A 7,537-nucleotide genomic window follows, 5' to 3' on the forward strand; every position below is an offset into this window, starting at 1 on the left:
GTGAATAAATGGATAAGTAAATAGATAAATAAATATACGAATAAGTAAATGTATGAAAATATATATAAATTAATAAATACAAATAAATTCAACATCTATATAATAAATGTCTTGATAATTTTTATGTATTTATGGTGAAAACTGAGCTTAAATTGCATTATTATTCATGTATTATTTATTCATATTTATTTATATAATCCGTTATGTATTTATATATTTGGTTTTGGCTCTTAAAGCCCTCCATACTGTTGGAGGAGCCGGAGAGGTCATTTAAAAACAAAGTGGAACTGAGGACTGCGAATGATTTGAGTACTTGCATTATTCAAAAAAAGTAGCAGCCGTGGATCCCATTCCAAATCCCCCACTGTGCTCCATTTCTAGACATGCGGGCCTGTAGTTTGTCCAGCGCAGTGAGCTCCTTTGAGCATAACAACAAAGCGCTCGCCGCTTTTTTTTGCTGCTGAGGTCTTATGTTCATGTCTACTTCTATTGACATGCAGTGCAAACATTTCTAATTACCTTTAGCTCTGTGATATCAGCCTGCCTTGAATAACCTGCTGTGGCGTTTTACCACCTGTTACTAATCGCTCTGTGAATTCGTCACGGCACCGGCAATGATTCAAACCAACACTGGGCGCCCCACAAGACCCTCCAGGAAACGTAGCAACCGGCAGCAGCACGGCGTTCAGAGAGCCGGGGGAGTGACTTCATGGATTTTTTGCATCATTAACTATTTATGAGTTGCCACTTCATGTTATTTACACTGGACTGATGGTAATGCTGTTCAGAGCTCAAACGCCATGCAGGGACCCGCTGGGATAGCGGGGCGGAGGGTGCAGGGGGAGGAGAAGGCACGTGTGAATCTGTTAAATATTGTACGGAAACGCCACCTGCAGCTGCAAACGTGGCGCGGGGTAAAAAGGGCGAGTTGGGAGCAACTCTGGGGGGGGGGGGGACACACAAAGAAATGCAGCAGACTGCAGTGCATGCAGACAGGCCACATTGTGACTATATAATGTATAAGTCAAAGCCTTACCACAAGCCACAGGGAATATTCAGTTGACCTGGTTTATCTTTAGCTTAAAACCACAAGAGCTGATTGCATCACCATTTGCAGTAAATGTGTCATAGCTGAAGATAGATTATGCATCGTCTGCTCCTGCACTTAAGGTTCAAGTCTGTAGAGCTGCTGCTTTCCCATCTATCTATCTGTCTATCTATCTGACTATGATTTGAAGAATTGTTGGTGTATGATGTGTTTTAGCTCCTTTAGATCAGTCATTCCCAAAGACATGGTTCGGGAACCACAGATGGGTTCATAGGAGGTTCCATTAGGGTCGCCAAATAAATTTGCAGAATTTCTTCCACAGACTTAAACATTTATATCTGCAGTACACCTTTGAGCCAAATGAGGGAGCATGAGAGTTCGTATTGTTCTGTTTTTTCGTTAGCTTACTAACATTCTGTTTTAAAGATGAGCAGTAAAAATCAAGCCTAAATGCATTTATTTGGTCTCATTTTTTAAATATTAACCATGTGTATATGTTTCCAATAACACATGCATGAAACAAAGTTGTCATTTATCAAACATATATCTCTTCAAAATGGCTGATTGACCTATTTAACATAATACACAGTGATGTGAAAATGGTCAGGAAGGTTCAATTATGAAAGTCGCACAATAACACAAACAAGCTGACCGATTGAGGCAGCGGTAGAACAGAAACTTCAGTGTTTTACAAAATTAGCTTTTTTGTCGATAGGGTCTGGTGGCTTTGATGAGAGCATAGATAGCGGCTCCGACGGGGAACTGAAGCCGCTATCTATGAGCGCAACTTCCTTGACAAAACCAATTTTACCCCAAAGAACACGGAAGCTGCTGGTCTACCGCTGCCTCGATTTGGTTTGTTTGTGGTATAATGTGTCTGGACATGGCGTCCACACCGGTACTCCTGTCTGCTTCTCCAAACTGGGTGAAAGTACCTCACGCAACCCCGCTTTGAAAAATCCATACTAACCCTATCAGTCGTTCTCAAACTTAGCACAGCTAACGTTGACTCAGCTAGTGCTAGCTTTCACATTATTCACAACCGAATTGATTCGTTTACTGTGGTAACCTACGCCAGTGCTGTTTGCTAACAGCTGAGTGACGTTTCCATTTGGAAAAACCCATTTGGGAAAAGAAAATAGTCGACTGAGTCGACCTTTAAATGAACAGTGGGTTTTTTTAGCGTTAGCATCTACGCATCGATGTACCTGCCTGAATATTCATGTCGCTCAGTTACTGTCTCTTTCTCTCTCTCAACATCTCTCTCAAATTGAAAGGCAAATAAACAATGTGTGCAGTTAACTAGAAATGCATCAACATGGAAACGTGTCAAAATCAGTTTCGCAACATGGCGTGCGAACTGTAAATGAAACACTTGGAATGTCCAATCAGACAAACAGCTGTCACACACTCTCTCTCTCTCTCTCGCAGTGCAGATGCTCAGAGAGAAAAGACTGGACCTGTCAAGAACAAAAACGGAAGCTATAAGTTGAGTTATTCTTCAACCACTTGAAAGAAAAAAGTCAAGCAGCAGCGATAAACAGAAACACTATATTCTGGTTGATATGATGAGCGGCGGCGTCCTTGGAGTTGCCTCCGGACCGTTGCTTCTAACACTGAGGGACTTTTTGTTGCCAGGAAACATTTGAAAAGATTTTTCAATTTCGTCGGAAACTGCTGGGAGTGTTGCCCATCTACACTGTTTTAGTTTATCAGCACCCTGAGGCTTTGCCAGGAGGGATATCGTCTTTGTTACTGTCGGATTTTCATTAGCTTGTTGTTGTCTGGTGTGTCTGTAGCTTCTATGCATATGTGGTTGTTTAGTAGAAAGTTGGGTCGTATCTTTTCACAGGGTTGGATGGTTTGTATTAAGTTTTACGCATTCACAGTCTTCATGCAGGTACATGGACTCAGCGTGTGGCACAAAATTCAGTGACATTTTTTTGTATGTTGATTTATTACTTTTTTTTATTTTTGAAGTGGTCAGAGCTGAAAATCACACACATGAGCCTAGCTTGCTTTTCTTACTGTAGTTCAAGATTGCAATTTGCACGAGTTGTTAACAATAATTAATTAGCGTAACAGAAAACCTCAGCATCCGTACTAATTATGATCATATTGGACCTCGACTGGACTTCCTTATCGGCAGCCCTGCACATCCAACGAGGGTTATATGTAGGCGACAACCTCTGGTTCTAGAAAGTCTGGTTGCATAGAAGTCTAGTCTAAAATGACTCTACTTCTCTCTTGATTTATTCCCTCAGTAAACATTGTAAACATGAGTTTATGGTCTCAATCTCTGGTTTCAAGTCTTCTTCAATACAACATGATGTTGATTTAGTAAATGATGGTCCGTTTAGAGTCAAACAAACCATAAAGCAGAGTATAAATTAGGGCGGGGCTACCTTGTGATTGACAGGTCGCTACAGCGCTGTTGTCAGGTCTGGGAGTTGTCCATGTTTTCGTCTTAAACCTTTAACCCTTTCACAGTTTTTTTTTTTAGTTTGTGAAAGTTAACGGTAGCAATTTTGGTCGCCTAAAAACAAGATGCTGACGGCCAATTGTTGACGTCACGGTGACTACAGCCACATATAGTTAATATGTTTAGGAATTATAGTGTATTACTTTTGTAATACACTATAAAACAGTGTTTGAGAGTCATTTGATGTATAATTATTAATAAAATATTTATTACAGATGCTTTAATTGCAATAGATTGCATAGCATCAGTTTTGTCCAATATCTACGAATCCTAAAAATACAGTGAAAACAATCGTACCGTGTGCTTTTACACTAAGATCATAAGGCTCTTTAGGTTGGACTGTGCAGCCCGGGTCTGTTTTGAAATGTGTCGCTGGCTGCGGAGGAATTAGTTTCCCCCTTTTGAAACGACACATTGTGATTTCACCAGTCCAGGTTGTGCCTGTTCTGCTGGAGGGTGAATTTGCTCCGTGCATAAATGTGTTGCTCATGAGCCCGACACAAGACACACAGCATCCTCGATGATCAGCGGCGTCATGCTCGGTCTGAGTCATTTCCCATCAAATAAGAGAGATAAATGCAGAACGCGGTGTCTTCTATCCAAACATCCCATGCTTGTATCCACTTGTACTCACCTGCATCCTCTTGATAGTGTTGCCTTCGCTGCCTATGAGGGCCTTGATGTTGGCTCATTAAATACGCTTTTCTGCCAGTTATTTAGGCTCCTTTAGCTCACAGTTTGGAGCCATGAATACTGCATGGGTCTCACCCGCGGAGCCGGAGCAGCATAGATTTGTTCATGATCCCCTTATGTCCCCATTGCTGTCATCTGAACAACATAAAACAGGCTGTAATTTGACCAGTGTGATTTGGGCCGGCGCGCCTTTGCAACAACAATCCGCAGCCATTACAGTGTAGTGTCGACCGCCTAATCCAGCGCCACACAGAATTCCCTTTTGAACTCGCCCGAGTGCGAGGCTAATTTTTATTAAGTAAGCGCACACGTTGTCACTGAAGCTTCAAGGAGTCGTCGTGACAAGCGGCGCCCAAGAGCTTAAATCACCAGCTCTCTCTGCTAGCGCCGCTATAATTAGCAAAGAAATTAACAAGAAATGTTTGCTTTGGTTAAATTATTCAAAACGCGTATCTCACTCTTGAAGGTTTAGATCCAATCGTTGTTCAAAATCGACTTTTTTTTTATGTCAACTTTTGTCTCTCTGTTTCTCTTATTGTTGACTGCAGACCTGTCTTGTTACAGACGGTGTCTTAATAATTTAACATAAAAAAAAATGCTGCATCATGAAACTCCGTCATTTATAATGCACCTTTTTTTTTCTCTTTGTATTTCGGCAAACAAAGAAACAACAACATGTTCAGCAACATGTCTTCTCTTTTATTAGAAGAAGCGCTGGTGAGGAGTGATCTCTAAATCTGTAGGCAGTGTGATTAGGTTCTGGTTTCCGTTTGTAGTCCGAGTATTGTATGGTGTGAGGCTTTTGGGTGAAAAAGGCGGACCGAAATAAAATCCCAGAACCCACCGGTTATCGCCCGACGACGATTTAAGGGTTCGAGGATTCGAGGGTAATTTACTGTCATTATACAACACCGTGAAACGCAGTTATTGCCCTTTTGCTACACTACAAAAATGCAACACAATGTGAGCTCGGTCTCAGTAAAGACGTGGACACAACAGTCACAACAGGCCTCCTGGTGCTGGGTCAGGCTGTGGGTTTTATTTCATCCATCTTGTTTTCCTGTGACCTGACATTAGACAGCCAGAAGCAGACCCGCTAGTGGAGCTAGCTGGGTTAGCTTACCTTCCGTCTCGGCTCTCCTCTCTCTGGTCCCGGGGCGGTGGACTCGACGCAGAGGAGCAGTGTGCTCCACCTCCAGTTAAAGGAGGAAAAAAATATTTAAAAAATGCTCGCTGCAGATGTCATCTACTGATTTAAAATGGGCCTTCAAACCAAAGCGAAGGTACGACGAGTGAGTTTTGGTGTCATCACACACCGTCTGTAACGAGATTCAACCTTTGTTCCAACACAATGCACCATGTATAACTTGTAAGGCCGCCGTGTTGTGCCAAAACACCACATTCAGACAATTCAAACGCGAACATTACTTATTTTCCGTTAGAATAGTTGTGGTTGGCTGCCGGAGGGAGGCGGGGGGGGGGGGTTTCTGTCATTGTTTGTGAATAAAATGATTCACGGTGACTAATGTGCTCAAGTGTCAAATCCAACGTATTGATTGCAGACGGATTAATTGAACGTGGCATTGTGAATTTGGCGAGGGCACGTTTATGGAAGTTCACCATTTATTAACACAACGTGAGCGACCCGAGGCGATGAGGTAATCTGCTGTTTGTTTGTTGTGTTGGGTTTTTGTTTTTTTTCGCTTGCACTCTAAATGCAGACTGTGTGTTAAATCCATTTTTAAATAAAAAAAAAAAAAAAAAAACAAGGCGGGGGAGAAAACAGCGCCCAGATTCTAATGCAGCGAGATTGACAGACAGATAAAAGGGATACAGTAATACAATGACGGCATGACAATCTTGCCACGCATTTTATGGTGACGAATAATCAAAAATCCTTTTATCGATGACACATCAAGGAGCATTTAGTTTATGCTTCGGTTAATCCTATTGACTATTTAGTGATTTCTCTCTCTCTTACTTGTTCCACTGTGCTATATTTGTCTCATAAATACTGGATATTTTGGCTTGACAAATTGCTATACAGGCACAATCCTATTAAGGGATGCGGTGTTGTGTTGCATGCCAGTGACATTCTGTTTGGGTGTTGCATTAGACACTGTGACTACTGTACTGGGTTGTCATTAATGGATAATAAGAGCATTTTGTATTTTTAGACATTTCTTTCAGCGTACCACTATTTTTCATTGTCCCCGAAACAATCCCCGCTGCAGACTTTTGTCGTTTCTAATGTGCCACAAGATCCCTTTCACCGATCAATCAATTAATTCATCTTAATTCATCCAGCACTTCACTGAAACAAGGATTCTGAGACGAGGCAAAGTCGTTTAGAATAGACAAACGGTGAAAACAGTGAAAACCACACGGACGACTAGAAGGAAAGGCAGCGGATCAGAGAGCCAGTTGGACTGAACTAACAGGTCAGGTACCGTGAGGATGGTTTTACCGGTCAGGATACGATTTTTAACAGTTTCAAATAATCATAATACCTGTTCTGTGAGAAAATATCAGTCTGGTGCAAGTCTGAAATCTAATTCATATTATGCAAATGGTGCTAAATGCACTTTAAAAACACTGCGTGATGTGACTTATCCTGAAACCATTCTGTTAATGTCACAAAGTCTTGATCAATAAAGAATGGAAGGTCATTTCTTACACTCAAAGCGGCCTGTAATTGTCATAAATCGTCATGGAATCAACCAAAATCATGTCAAAATGTAAACCAAATACATTTATCCAAGAATAAAAGTGATATTTTTCTACAAGTTAAAGGAAGCGCCAGGCTTTAAAATGCTGAAGTTAAACCTAAACTCAAGAGGAACTTAACTTCATTTCCATTAACATGGCATAACATAAGCGTGTGTCTATTCATCCCTCATGCTGTAACCAAGATATTTGTGTCACCAACAAGTAATTGGGGTTTCAGACTGAAACACTTCCTGAATTCTACATTGACACTGTTTCCGACCCAGAGGTGTGTGAAATAGAAGGGGGGGGGGGGGGGGGGGGGAGCGCATTACAAACTCTAAAAGCCACATCAGACCAGCGTGCCACCTGCATCTCACTTCAAACTCTCTATCTCGCATTATATCCGTCACAGAAAAGTGGAAGGATGCAGCTGCAGGTGGTTTTTTGAAGCTGTTGCGGGTAGAAATAAACATCTTGACAGCTTAAAAACTACCCTCGTCGTCTTTGTTATGGCGAATCTGGTCGACGGGAACACTTTGGGTGACGTTCTGGACTCGGTGTCTCGCGCCTGTTTTGACTCGGACCTGTCTGGGATAACGGCTTTT

The sequence above is a fragment of the Cebidichthys violaceus genome, unplaced genomic scaffold (genome assembly GCF_023349555.1).
Source record: "Cebidichthys violaceus isolate CVI_PGR_0920_01 unplaced genomic scaffold, fCebVio1.0.p SCAF_81, whole genome shotgun sequence".
Taxonomy (NCBI): domain Eukaryota; kingdom Metazoa; phylum Chordata; class Actinopteri; order Perciformes; family Stichaeidae; genus Cebidichthys; species Cebidichthys violaceus.